Source organism: Phyllobates terribilis, unplaced genomic scaffold, assembly GCF_046119375.1.
Source record: "Phyllobates terribilis strain yellow unplaced genomic scaffold, ASM4611937v1 Scaffold_11__3_contigs__length_659146591, whole genome shotgun sequence".
In the NCBI taxonomy this organism is placed as follows: domain Eukaryota; kingdom Metazoa; phylum Chordata; class Amphibia; order Anura; family Dendrobatidae; genus Phyllobates; species Phyllobates terribilis.
The window spans coordinates 546,887,037-546,899,920 of NW_027362771.1; the positions used below are offsets into that span (position 1 = coordinate 546,887,037).

At 44.9% G+C, this 12,884-nt stretch overlaps 1 pseudogene; it reads left to right on the forward strand.

Annotated features, from left to right (window-relative positions):
* The window catches only part of LOC141167335 (uncharacterized), a 253,708-nt pseudogene extending 241,190 nt beyond the window's left edge, over nucleotides 1-12,518 (forward strand).
* Nucleotides 12,519-12,884: the final 366 nt, after the last annotated feature.

Genomic DNA, 12,884 nt, shown 5'->3' on the forward strand with positions numbered 1-12,884 from the left:
GGTCCTAACCTCTATTATTAAAACCTTAGCATATGTTAAGTGATGTAATGTGGATAAGGTCTGAGAAGGACTGAGACCCGACTAATGGACACCCAGCCTTGAGGGACTACAGTTGAAACCAGAAGTTTCTATACACTCTATAAAAAGACACATATGCATGTTTTTCTCAATATCTGACATGAAATCAGAATAAACCTTTCCTGTTTTAGGTCAATTAGGATTACAATATTTTCCAAATGACAGAATAATGAGAGAGAGAGAATGTTTTAAGGTATTTTTTTTACTTACCTAGAAGTTAAAAGTGTACATACATTTCATTAGTATTTGATACCATTGCCCTTAAACTGAATGACTTGGGTCAAATGTTTGGGATATCCTTCCACAAGCTTCTCACAATAGTTGGTCGGAATTTGGGCCCATTCCTCTTAACAAAACTGGTGTAACTGATCCAGGTTTGTAGGTCGCCTTGCTCACAGCCTTTTCAGCTTTGCCCATACATTTTCAATAGGATTGAGATCAGGGCTTTGTGATGGTCACTCCAAAACATTGACTTTGTTATCCTTAAGCCACTTTGTTACCATTTTGGCAGTATGCTTTGGGTCATTGTCCATTTGGAAGTGCCATTTCCGCCCAAGCTTTAACTTCCTGGCTGATGTCTTGAGATGTTGCTTCAGTATGCAACCCGACATGGGCTTTTATTCTTGGAGTGGACTACAGGATAGCAGTGGGGCGGTCCACTCCCTCCAGCCCAGGTCTTTCATGTGGCTCATGTCCACAGTTTTCATTTAAAAACCTGCAGAAAAGGTTTGGGTGTGTTAATTTTGTGTTTGCAAGCTGCAGAGCAGGAGGCTCTGTGCAATACTGGCCTGTGTAACCTCAACGCAGAACCCAAGAAGGCAAAACTCTGACGCACCACAGAGTGTTACGGCTTTGCAGTTGCCCACGGCAACGGGTCTGGAAACGGACTGTACTTTGACAGCCCGGCTGCGATCTGGAGGATGCCAATTAACATTACTTTGTGAGTTTCTGTAGAATAAAGACATTTGATTTGAACTTTTCCTGGGTCACTCTCTCATTACCGCCGCACTACAGCATGCATGTGAACACCGTCACATTACAGCATGCAGCGTGTAGGCACGTGTTCACACTGGCCATGGTTGTTTAGATCGCTACTGATCATAGTATACATGTAACAAAGGTCACATATGATTCTTTTATTCCCCTTTTGCAGATGTGCGACCATTCGTAGTGAAAAAGGAACTTGAGTATTATTCAGAGACCGATGTGTCCACGAGATATTGGACGGCGGAAAGTTCTGTGTGCCGCGACCAGAAACCTTTGGTACAATCACAAACTTGCAGTGGAGTTGAGAAGCCGGTCTGTCATTCAGAAGACTCAACAAGTTTTCATAATAGTAAAGAAAGCTTTTTTTAATTTCATTTGTGATCTAGTATTTATACTCAACAATTTATGTATAAAATAGAAGACTCCTACTTGTCATACAACTCACCCCATCACCCCAGTCCTCACCACTACCATAAAGGCACCACGGAAATGGGTGCACATGGCCACTTTTCTAACGCATCTTCTCTTCATCAAAGTGCTTCAATGGAATCAGCAGACCCCCTTTCTGCTAATGTATGAGGGTCCTAGGCATGACCACACAGTGTAGAAGTAGTACTTTCCATCCCTGCTCCCTCTCTTTTTCTTTTTGACATAGAAAGCAGATTTCATGATTGTGAGTCTCCAAATTACAGAATTTGCCTCCCCTACAAAGCTCATAGGATTTTAAGTATTTAATAATCAAAATTACTTTCTAGTTTATATCCCGGAAGAAGAGGAATGAATCTGTAGCACTTTATGCATACAATTCCCCTTCCTGCAACTCCACTTACGATAGGATTTTTTTAGTGTGTCATTCCAGTTCATCTACATCAGACTCCCACCCTGATTGTATAGACTTAGCCTCATTGTATGTACAAGAAGATGAGTATATGTTCACACTGAATATTTTCAGGAGTTTTGGGAACAGAAACTCTTCAGAATCCTCCCCAAAAACTCTTTCAAATCATTTGTATACGAAATCCACTTTGCTGTTCATATGAGGAGTTTTTTATAACTTTCTTTTCTCCAATGACTCTCCACAACAACAACACAGGAGGATGTCACCCCACCCTAATAGGTATAGTAGAACAAGGCACTCCTGATTTTTGAAGGTGCACAAGTAGGGACCCAATCCCTAATCCAATATATGAAGAACTTGGCACAAACAGCAAACACAAAGAGGTCAAATAGCCCCTTCCACACCCTCTCTCTAGTGTTTTTCCTTCCTATTGGGGCATGAGGAGGTCATACCTGCAGTGCTCTGTGTCTGGCGGCAGAGCCTGCTATGTACCTGGATTTGACTCGGGCAGCGGAAAATGATTGCGATGCTTTTCCTCTTCGTGCTGCTCCTGTCTCCTCGGACACAGGACTGCTCCATCCTTTCTGCTCTTCTGAGTAAAGTTGGCTGGCTTTAGGCTTGGGGCCACCCCAAGCTCCCCAGCCTTACTCCTCCCACTCCCCTGTGGGCCGGCGTGTGTGAGTACAGGAAGTGACGTCAGCCGCCGAGTGCTCCCATACAGCATCACTTCCAGTTGCGTTCCAGGCTGCAACGCATGATCGATTACGGAACCCGTGCATATTGAGGGGGTTTAGTGTCAGGATAGCCGCTAGTGATCACAGTGGAACCAACCCCCCTTGTTTTCTCATCGGACCACGGGGAGGAGTCTCATCTGGTGAGATGAGAGCGCACTGGGTCTGGTTACTTGTGCCCTGGACACAAGACACCCTAAGGTAGGACCTATCCTTTGGTTATGGAGGGTTTATGGTCTTCCCGCTTCACATTTGCAGAGCCCAGCTCAAATTCCTTCCCAATAAGCCTCCTGGCGTTGGTAGGTCCTTCTCCTTGGTGCAGGTTATATATCTTAGCCCTATTTCTCCTTCTCCCCTCACTATGATGGTGACAAGGATCCTCCTCCAAAGAGTAAATTTAAATTGGCAAGCCGTAAATGTGCAATATGTGCTAGGAGGCTTTCATTCTCCTATAGAAAACCGCTATGTCCGGGGTGCACAGACAAGGTTATTAAAGAGGAGCAGCCTTCCTTAATGGAAGAAATTAAGGGGATGGTTCACCAGCAGATTGAGTCTTCCCTGGCCTCTTTTTCCCAGTCTACATCCGGAACATCTTCAAGGTCTAAGAAGCGGAAAATTAGTCTAGAGGAGGAGTAAGACTCAGATTCTCAGATCACATGTCTATTCCGGAAGAATTACTGGAAGAGGGAGAATTAACCTTAACCCTGGGCCTAGCCCAGGAGAACAAAATATATTATTTTTCATCCGAGATATGGAAAACTCCTTAAAGCGGTAGGGAATACCATGCAAGTGGAGGAGGAGAAAAAGCAGGAGCAGGCTGGTAACCATGATAAACATCGGGTTACTAGGGGCACACGCTCACCTAGTAACCCGTTGTTTATCATGGTTACCACTCTGCTACGGTGAGCGGGAGGTTACCGCTCACTTTAGCAGGCTCGTAGCCATGATAAACAACGGGTTACTAGGTGCGCGTGTGCCCCTAGTAACCCGATGTTTATCATGGTTACCAGCCTGATCGCTGCTCCCGCTGGTCACACACAGCGATGTGTGCTGACCAGCGGGAGGGCAACTACAAAAAAATGGTCCAGGACACTTTGCAGCGATCAGCGACCTCACAGCAGGGGCCTGATCGCTGCAAAGTGTCACACATAGCGACATCGCTGGTGAGGTCGCTGTTGCATCACCAAAACTGTGACACAGCAGCGATCTCGCTAGCGATCTCGCTATGTGAGACGGGGGCTTAACTCACCTTTCTTCCCAAGAACCGCAAAATGCCCTGATGTCTGGTCTGCAGGGTTTTTTTTGTTTGAGAGTAAAGAGTAATCTCTCCAGTTCCAGAGATAAAAAGAAGCAGAGGTCACTACTCCCTGGCTTTTCCTTGTAAAAAAAGCCAAGCGTAGTCTACAGAATAATCATAAACTTAAAACCTCTGAACAAATACATCATTTACAAAAGGTTGAAGATGGAGTCCATAAAATCTACCGTCCCCCTAATAGGGGAAAACTTCATCATGGCAACCATCGACTTACAGGACACCTATTCTCATGTCCCAACCCATCTAGCCTACCGAAAATTATTAAGATTTGCGGGCACTCAAGGGAAATAGATTCTACACTTCCAGTTCAATGTTTTGCCTTTTGGGATATCATCAGCTCCTCGAGTGTTTACAATGATCATGGTGGATCATGTATAATTCCTTATCTCAACAATTTCTTGCTCGTGGCCCCGTCTGTACCGCTGCTCAGGGAACACCTACAGAAAACAATTCAGATTCCTTAGTGTGGCTGCTGAACCCTCAGAAATCAGACTTGGTCCCTTCCACTCCAAAAACCTTTCTAGGTATTCTATTGGACTTTCAGAAACAGACTTCCTTCTTACCAAAGGAGAAACAAATTCAAGTAAGATCCAAAATATCTTTCCTGCAAAGCCAGAGGTCGGTGTGATTAAGATTTGCGTTGTCAGTCCTGGGCTCAATGACATTATGCATTTAGGTGGTGACCTGGGCCCAGGCCCATACCAGAATTCTAAAAACTTACATCCTTTCAAGTTGGGACAGATCACCAAAATCCCTGAGCAAGAAGATTCCAGTGCCCGATCAGGTAAAGTCCTCCTGGACTCAGAATCCCCCATCAACAATAACAGTCGATGCCAGCAGAAGAGAATGGGGAGCTATGATCTCCCAGACTTCCTTCCAAGGGATCTGGACACAAGAAATCAGCCAGCAATCACCCAATTTAAGGGAACTGAAGGCAGTAGAGGAGACCCTCAGATCAGCAGTATCCATAATTCAAGGCACCGAGGTAAGGGTTTATTCAGACAATATGACCATGGTAGCTCACCTCCGTCATCAGGGAAGCACAAAGTACGAAAACCTAAAGGCAGTCTCAACAAGAATTTTTTCTTGGGCAGAGGAACTTCTTCTCTCTCTATCTTCTATCCACATAAGAGGCTCAGCCAACGTCCAAGCCGACTTTCTGAGCAGGAAGGATGTGCATCCAGGCTAATGGGGCCTAAATATGAAGATTTTCCAGATGATGACCAGAAGATGGGGTTATCCAGAAGTAGACCTGTTTGCAAGTCATCAGAATGCAAAAGTAGATCAGTACTTCTCCCTGAACCCAAGCAATGTGTTACGGGTCCGGGTGGTGGAACCTCTGTGCCGCGGTGCAAGGAGGGACCCAGAGGGGCGTAACTAAGTATCTACCCGAACCGACCCTGGTCGGACGGCGGCTCACGAATCCGTGACCAGGGAGGACCCGAGCAGAGGGACCAGGTGCTACTCTGGGGACGACCTTGTAGAGAGCAGGTGGCTCCCACGGGTCAGATGGCTGAGACTGACCGGTATAGCGGGTGGGCACGACAAGCAGGCAGAAGTCTCTGGGTTAGCTGACGGGAGGTCACGGTACGTGACGGAAGAAGTCTCTTGGCAAGCGGGTAGGTGGTCACGGCAAGTGACAGCGGGAGTCTCCAGGTAGGCTAGCAGGTGGTCACGGCAAGAGACGGCAAGCAGGTTGTAGTTTCTAGGCTTACAGGCAGGTGGTCACGGCATGTGACGGTAGAGCCTACAGGTAGGCTAGCAGGTAACAGGCGGGTAGCAGACGTGCGCTCCTAGGTGAGCGGGTTTAGCAGGCACGACAGGTAGCAGGCAAGTAACTGGCAGGTGCTTCCTGGAACGAAGGTGGACTTGCCCATAGACAGACTGGCGGAAGACCGGAGGCAGACTGTCGGGCAGGAGGGAAGAGAAGCTGGCAGACAGGACTGGTAGTCAGGCTGGCAACGGGACCTGAGGGCTGAAGTAGAGGTAAATATTCTGTGCAACAACTTTGCTCGGGCACCTCCATTTTGGAGGAGGTGCCTTATATATGGGAGGTCGCCCGGCAATTGGCCGGGGACTCCTTAGGACGGCGCGCGCGGTCCCTCTAAGAGAGGGGGGGCGCGCGCGCCCTAAGCACAGTGCCGGGGAAGGAGCGCGCGCCGGCAGCAGCGGGGAGAGGAGCGCTGGAGGATGCCGCACCAGGAGCGGGAAGGTGAGAGGGACGGCGTCTCTGCCTAGCAGGGGGCAGAGACGCCGATGCTACACAATGCCTGTATAGAGGTGGACTTGATTCAACCTGGCATATGCATTTCCACCGATTCCGGTTTTACCAAGGACACTGCAAAAGATAAGAACCGAGACAGTCAAAACAATCTAAGTAGCACCTCTCTGGCTAAAGAGAAGCTGATTCGACACTGTAAACAACCTGAAGTTAGAAGGTCCCCTGATTCTCCCACCTATCAGCAACCTTCTTGACCAGGGTCCAATCTACCACCCGGCCCCAGAAACCTGTGTCTGGCTGCCTTGCTTCTGCATTCGCAATCCTAAAAGTTAGCGGCCTCTCAGAAAAAGTCATACATACCCTTAAAAAAGTATGACAAAATATGGAAAACCTTTGTATCTTGGTGTGGCTCCAGTCTCAAACCCCCATCATCCGGACAGATCCTAGATTTCCTACAAGACGGTCTGGAAAATGGCCTCAAACCTAACACCCTCAGGTTTCAGCCTTAAGCTCATACTTCGACCAAAGCTTAGCAGATAACCATTGGATAAGGAAGTTCATCACTGCAGCCTCTCATGTACATCCAAGATTGACCAACCTAATCCCATCCTGGGATCTGGATATCGTCCTCAAGGACCTAACACTACCTCCATTTGAACCTATATCCTCGATAGACCTAGACAAACTATCCTGGAAAACAGCCTTCCTGGTAGCAATTACAACAGCCAGGAGAGTTGGTGAACTTCAGGCCCTCTCAATCGGAGAACCCTATTTGAAGATTCTGGAAGATAGACTTATTCTCCGTCTGGACCCATCTTTTTTGCACAAAGTGGTCTCGAAGTTACACAGGTCTCAGGAAATTCTTCTTCTTTCTTTTTGCCAAAATGCAGCAAATGATATGGGGGAAGAATTTCATTCCTTAGATGTATGAAGAGTGGTCCTTCATTACCTTCAATGATCAGAATCCTGGAGGAACGATCAGAATCTCTTTTTTCCAGCTCTTCGGTCAAAACAAAGGGAAGAAAACATCAAAAAGTACCATAACCAACTAGATAAAAAGGGTAATTTGCAAAGCATATCGAAACCAGAATACTTAGCCTCTGAAAAATTTTCAGCTCCCTCCACTAGGGCTATATTTGTCTCCTGGGCTGAGAGGGCAAGCACTTCCATCGAGGAGATCTGCAGAGCCGCTACCTGGCCCTTGGTCCATACTTTTTCTAAAAATTATAGACTAGAGTTAATGTCCATTAAAGATTTAGCCTTTGGGAGACAAATTCTTCGGGCTATTGTCCTTCCTTACCATTAGTCATTGGTATTTCTCCTGTGGTGCTGTCGTGGAGGTTTATTAGAGAAAATAGAATTAGACTTACCGGTAATTAATTTTCTAAGAACCCTCCAGACAGCATGGGTAATTCCCACCCTTTTTGTTCTTTCTTGTATTACTTTAACTCCGGTGTTAAATATTTTGAAGCGTTCATACCTTGGTGATCCTTTTCAAAAACACTGGAGAGAGGGTGTGGGAGGGGCTATTTGACCTATTTGTGTTTCCTGTCCCTATTAGGGTGGGGTGACATCTTCCTGTGGTGCTGTCGTGGAGGGTTCTTAGAAACCAAATTACCAGTAAATCTAATTTTATTTTATTTTCCATGAAGAGGTTTTGAAAAATGCCTAGTGGTAACAAAAAAGTGCATTTCAATTCTTTGAAGCAGCTCCTGATGGAAAATGATCTAAACTCAGTACTGTCCAATTATAACTTTTTACTTTGCTTTTTACTTTATTTAGTTATTAAAAAAAAAAAAAGAAACTCTTCAAAACAGCTTCAGGAAAAGAAAAACTCCTCCAAAACCTCCAAAATAAGGAGTTTCCAGGAGCAGCTTCTGCTTGAAAACTTATGGTTTTTGAACTGCTTAAAAAAATTCAGTATGAACATATCATAAGGCTACGTGTACATGGCGTCTTTTAGACTCCAGTGCAGCCGCTGAGCTTTTCCAGCCGAAGCCATTTCAGGAAAACACCGGCAGTCGTTTTCCTGAAGAGGCTTTGTCATCGTTCTTCCAGTGGCTTCACCGCCACAGTCTTTCACTCTATACTGTGAAGTATAGAGAGCAGGTGGCTTCCGAGCCGCCCAAAGAATGAGAATGTCACTTCTTTTAACATAGGACGGAACATGTGCACAGCAATTACATTTTGACATTGCTGTGCATTATGTCCATTTTATAGAGCGCTTTTTCAGCGCTTTTTTCAAGTGAATTCCGGGCAGATAGTGTGATCATGTGCACACAGTCTAAGGAACACATATAAATCTTTTGTATTTCTATTTCAGCTGCACAATCCATCACAGTCAAAAAGGAGCCAGAGTATTTGTCTGGTACTAAGGTGTCCACCAGATATTGGACAGCGGAAAATTCTGTGTGTGTCAAACAGGAACTCATGTTACCAGCGCAAATGTGCAATGGAGCTCAGAAGCCGGTCTGTCGTTCCAGAGACTCTACAAGACAAGACCTGGTAGACCAAAGTTTCTATAATGGTAATAGATTTTTAGTTCAGACACATGATAGCCAGTCTGTCTCTGAGATCAGGATCCCTTAAATTAAATATTTAATCCCACGCTTGGCCCCATTTACTGCTTTCTGGTTGGAGTCCCTTCCTTCCTCACCTATCATAAGAAAATGGTCATTGCCTAAATGAAACTTCCACCCTGGTTGAGTAGGTTTCTACTGACCATGGTGTAAATATAGCAAAGGTCACATGTGAATCTTCTGTTTTTCTGTTGCAGATCTCCAACCCATCACAGTGAAAAGGGAGCCAGAGTATTTTTCTGATGAAACTGATGTGTCCTCTACAGATTGGAAAGTGGAAAGTTCTGTGTCCGGCGAACAGGAACTTATGTTACAAGTGCAAAAGTGCTATGGCTTTGAGCAGCCGGTCTATCATTCAGAAGACTCTACAAGACAATACCTGGTAGACCAAAGCGTCAATAATAGTAATAAATCTTTAGGGCAGCCAATTGGTGACCAGTCTGAAGGAACAACATGGGTAGGGTCAAGTGCCACCAAGTCTGAAGTGACTGCTGAGCGTAAATCCCACCTCACTGAGAGATCTTACAAATGCACAGACTGTGGAAAATGCTTCAACCGTAGTTCACACCTATTAAGACACCAGAGAATCCATGCAGGTGAGAGGCCTTATTCCTGTGGGAAATGCGGAAAAACTTTCATTGATAGCTCCCAGCTTGTCATACATAGAAGGACGCACACCGGTGAGAAGCCATATGCCTGTAGCGAATGTGACAAGAGGTTCATATGCAAGTTGCACCTTGTGAGACACCAGAGATCTCACACGGGTGAGCGGCCGTACGTGTGCAGCAAATGTGGTAAAACGTTTGCTCAGAGCTCCAATCTTCTCACTCACTTGAGAACCCACACGGGGGAGAAGCCGTATTCTTGTTCTTATTGTGAAAAATGTTTTATCCGGAGGTCCCATCTTGTGCGTCATCAGCGGATTCACACAGGACAGGGGCCCTATGCTTGCAGTGAATGTGAGAAAAGCTTCACAGAAAGTTCTGGTCTGCTGAAACATCTGAGAACACACTCAGGGGAAAAGCCTTATGTCTGCAGCCAGTGCCAAAAATCATTTATGGACAAGTCCGCCTTGGCCAACCATCAGAGAACTCATACAGGGGAGCGGCCATATCCTTGTAGCGACTGCGGGAAAACGTTCTCTCACAGCTCCGCTCTGGTGAAGCATGTCCGTATTCACACTGGTGAAAAGCCGTATGCATGCAAAAAATGTGGGAAAAGCTTTTCTCAGACCTCGGCCCTTGTGAATCATGAGAGAATTCATACTGGACAAAAGCCATTTTCATGTTCTGACTGTGGGAAGTGTTTTACACAAGCGTCCTCCCTTGTAAAACACCAGCGGACTCACACAGGAGTGAGGCCATACACCTGCGGAGAGTGTGGGAAGAGTTTTACATACAGCTCCGTGCTCGTCAAACATGAAAGAACGCACAAAAAATAACACATTGCTTAAATATAAATGGGAAAAAAAACTTTCCGAACCTAAAAACACCCTTAACAACGTTTAACGAAAAAGGAAGGCATACTTTCTTAACTTAAATTTTCTAGGGACAATGAAATAAAATGTCATTTAAGAATAAATCTCGAAATATTTTTAATTAGCAAATTACAGTAATTTTTTCAAGAGTTAATCCCTACACTACATTAAAATCACCACCATCTTGTTAAACTGACTGAAACAAGAACATTAATAGGACAGGAGCCTCTGAGCATGTGCTCTGCTGCTGTGTCCTGGCCATAACCTATACCAGCAGCACCGTGGCTCAGTGGTTAGCACTGCAGCGTTGACGTCCTGGGTTCAGATCCCACCACGAACAACATCTGCAAGGAGTTTGTATGTTCTCCCTGTGTTTGCGTGGATTTCGACCGCGTTCTCCGATTTCTTCCCACACTTCAAAGACATAGTAATAGGGAATTGTGAGCCCCAATGGAGACAGTGATGATAATGAATGTAAGTGAAATTAATGGCACTATATAAGTGAGTAAAATAAATTAAATATCACTATCTCCAGGACATAGCTGCAGATCTGCACATGTTCAGAAGCACGTATTTTATTCAACAACACGTCGCACATGCTCAGTAGATGCCTGCTATTCATCTCTAGTGGGTATCCTTCTCTTAAAAGGGTTGTCCTCACATAGATACTTGATGTTCTATCTAACGGATATGGAATTAATAGCAGATCAGTGGGGGTCCAACATCCAGCACCCCCACCGATAAGCTTTTTTATTTTTTTGCTCCGGCGGCTAGATTTAAACACCATGAATGGCAATGCTGAGCGCAGCTTCATTCAAAGTGTAGCAGCTGCTGCAGGGTACTGCAGGACAGCTCCTGTTCTCTTGAATAGAAGCTGTGCTGCAGAGGCTGCTACGCTTTCAACAAAGCTGCGCTCAGCAATCACTTTCAAAGTGTTTAGAGCCAAAAAACAGCAGATCGGTGAGGGGTGCCGGATGTTCGAAGTCTGACAATCATGCACATTGGTCATCAGATACCTATGCCTGGACAATCCCTTTAATGAATGCATGATGGCACCGTCCTCACTACACAAGGGTGGACACTACAGGGCCACTCCGGTCCAAGGAGGAACATCGATCCTCGTCTCTCGATTTGCATGATAACGTAAGATCATAAGCACCAGCCACTAAACCACCAATTACTTTTTTAGTATAAAAAAACATGAATATTTACATCCATACTTGTTAGAATGGATAATATAAGCGCAACTAGGCCATTATCTATACTGTCAGAAAGCAAATTTGGCTTTGTTGCCCACAGCAACCAATCAGAGCTCAGCTTTCACTTTTTAAATCGCTCTGGTAAAATGAAAGCTGCACTGTGATTGGTTGCTATGAGCGACAAAGAGGACGCATAAGGGGAATGTAGCTGAAAAACATTTACATTGGTGCTAGAGACAGACAAGAATTACGTTTATTGGTAAATTATAAACACAGCGCTATGTCTCCTCTCGTCAGCTCTGCCCCAGCGGCCACTAGCAGATTATAGACGAGATTGGGGGAGGAGCTAATGTTATCTGTGTGTGGGGGAGAGCAGGGAGCCTGGAGAAGAAGCAGGGGGTTGTGGGAATTGTAGTTTACAGTGGTCACATGGGCAACGCTGAGCGATTTCCCACTTTAAATGGAGCAGAGAATGATTTAATGTTCAAAAGTGATTAACTGCCTTGACAAAACAATTGTGATTTACTAATTAAAATTATTGAGGGATATATTCAAAATAATTTTTATATACACCAGGGCTGTGGAGTCGGAGTCTCAGAGTCGGTGTCCGTTTTGGTGGAGTCGGTATAAAATGGACCTACTCCGACTCCTAAAATATATAATAAATTGGGTACAGTAGTTCAATGCAGTTTGTGGGGAATATTTTTTCATAAGAATTTGGGAAAGTTATGAAATGTCCTATAAATGTCTGTCCTATTCCTGATCTAAGGGTCTAGACTTTTAGCTGAGATGAATCTGTGCTGTAGTTTATGTACGTGATTAGTAGTGAAGCTCCTCCTCTACTGATAAGGGGAAAAAACAAACACACAGGGAAGGAATGCCTGTACTCATCTCAGAACTGCTGGAGTGAACAGGAAAGCAGGATTAAGAACAAAAAAGAACAGGTTCTTGCTATTATAACTGATAATGCTTCAAACATGATAAGTAGAATTAAACTGATGAATGAGAATAATGAAAGTGAACAGCAGCTAGAAGAACATTTCAGATTCAGTACGTTGGAGATGGAAGGCCACAGTCCTTTTCCCATAATGGAGGAACAAACAGATATTACTACAGAAGAACAGCAAAATGACTCTTTACAATTAGATGATCTTGTTGAAGCTGCTTCACACCTCTTTCCTATTCATCACATGTGCTGTGTTGTGCACACGCTGCAGCTGGCAAGAAGAGCTAGTCTGCAAGAAGGACATGCTGCAACTCTGCTCAGAAAAGTGAGGAAATTGGCTATTGCTGCCAGAACCTCTAAAATTGATTCCATCTTGAAGAGACGCGCTGGAAAAGGGGCAATTGTGGAGTTACAAAATGTTTCACTTGCTCTCAAAGAAGTAGAAGAGTTCAATCGTTCATCAAAACTGACTGTGCACGAGGCAATTCCTTTATACCCTGAAATTGTTACAGA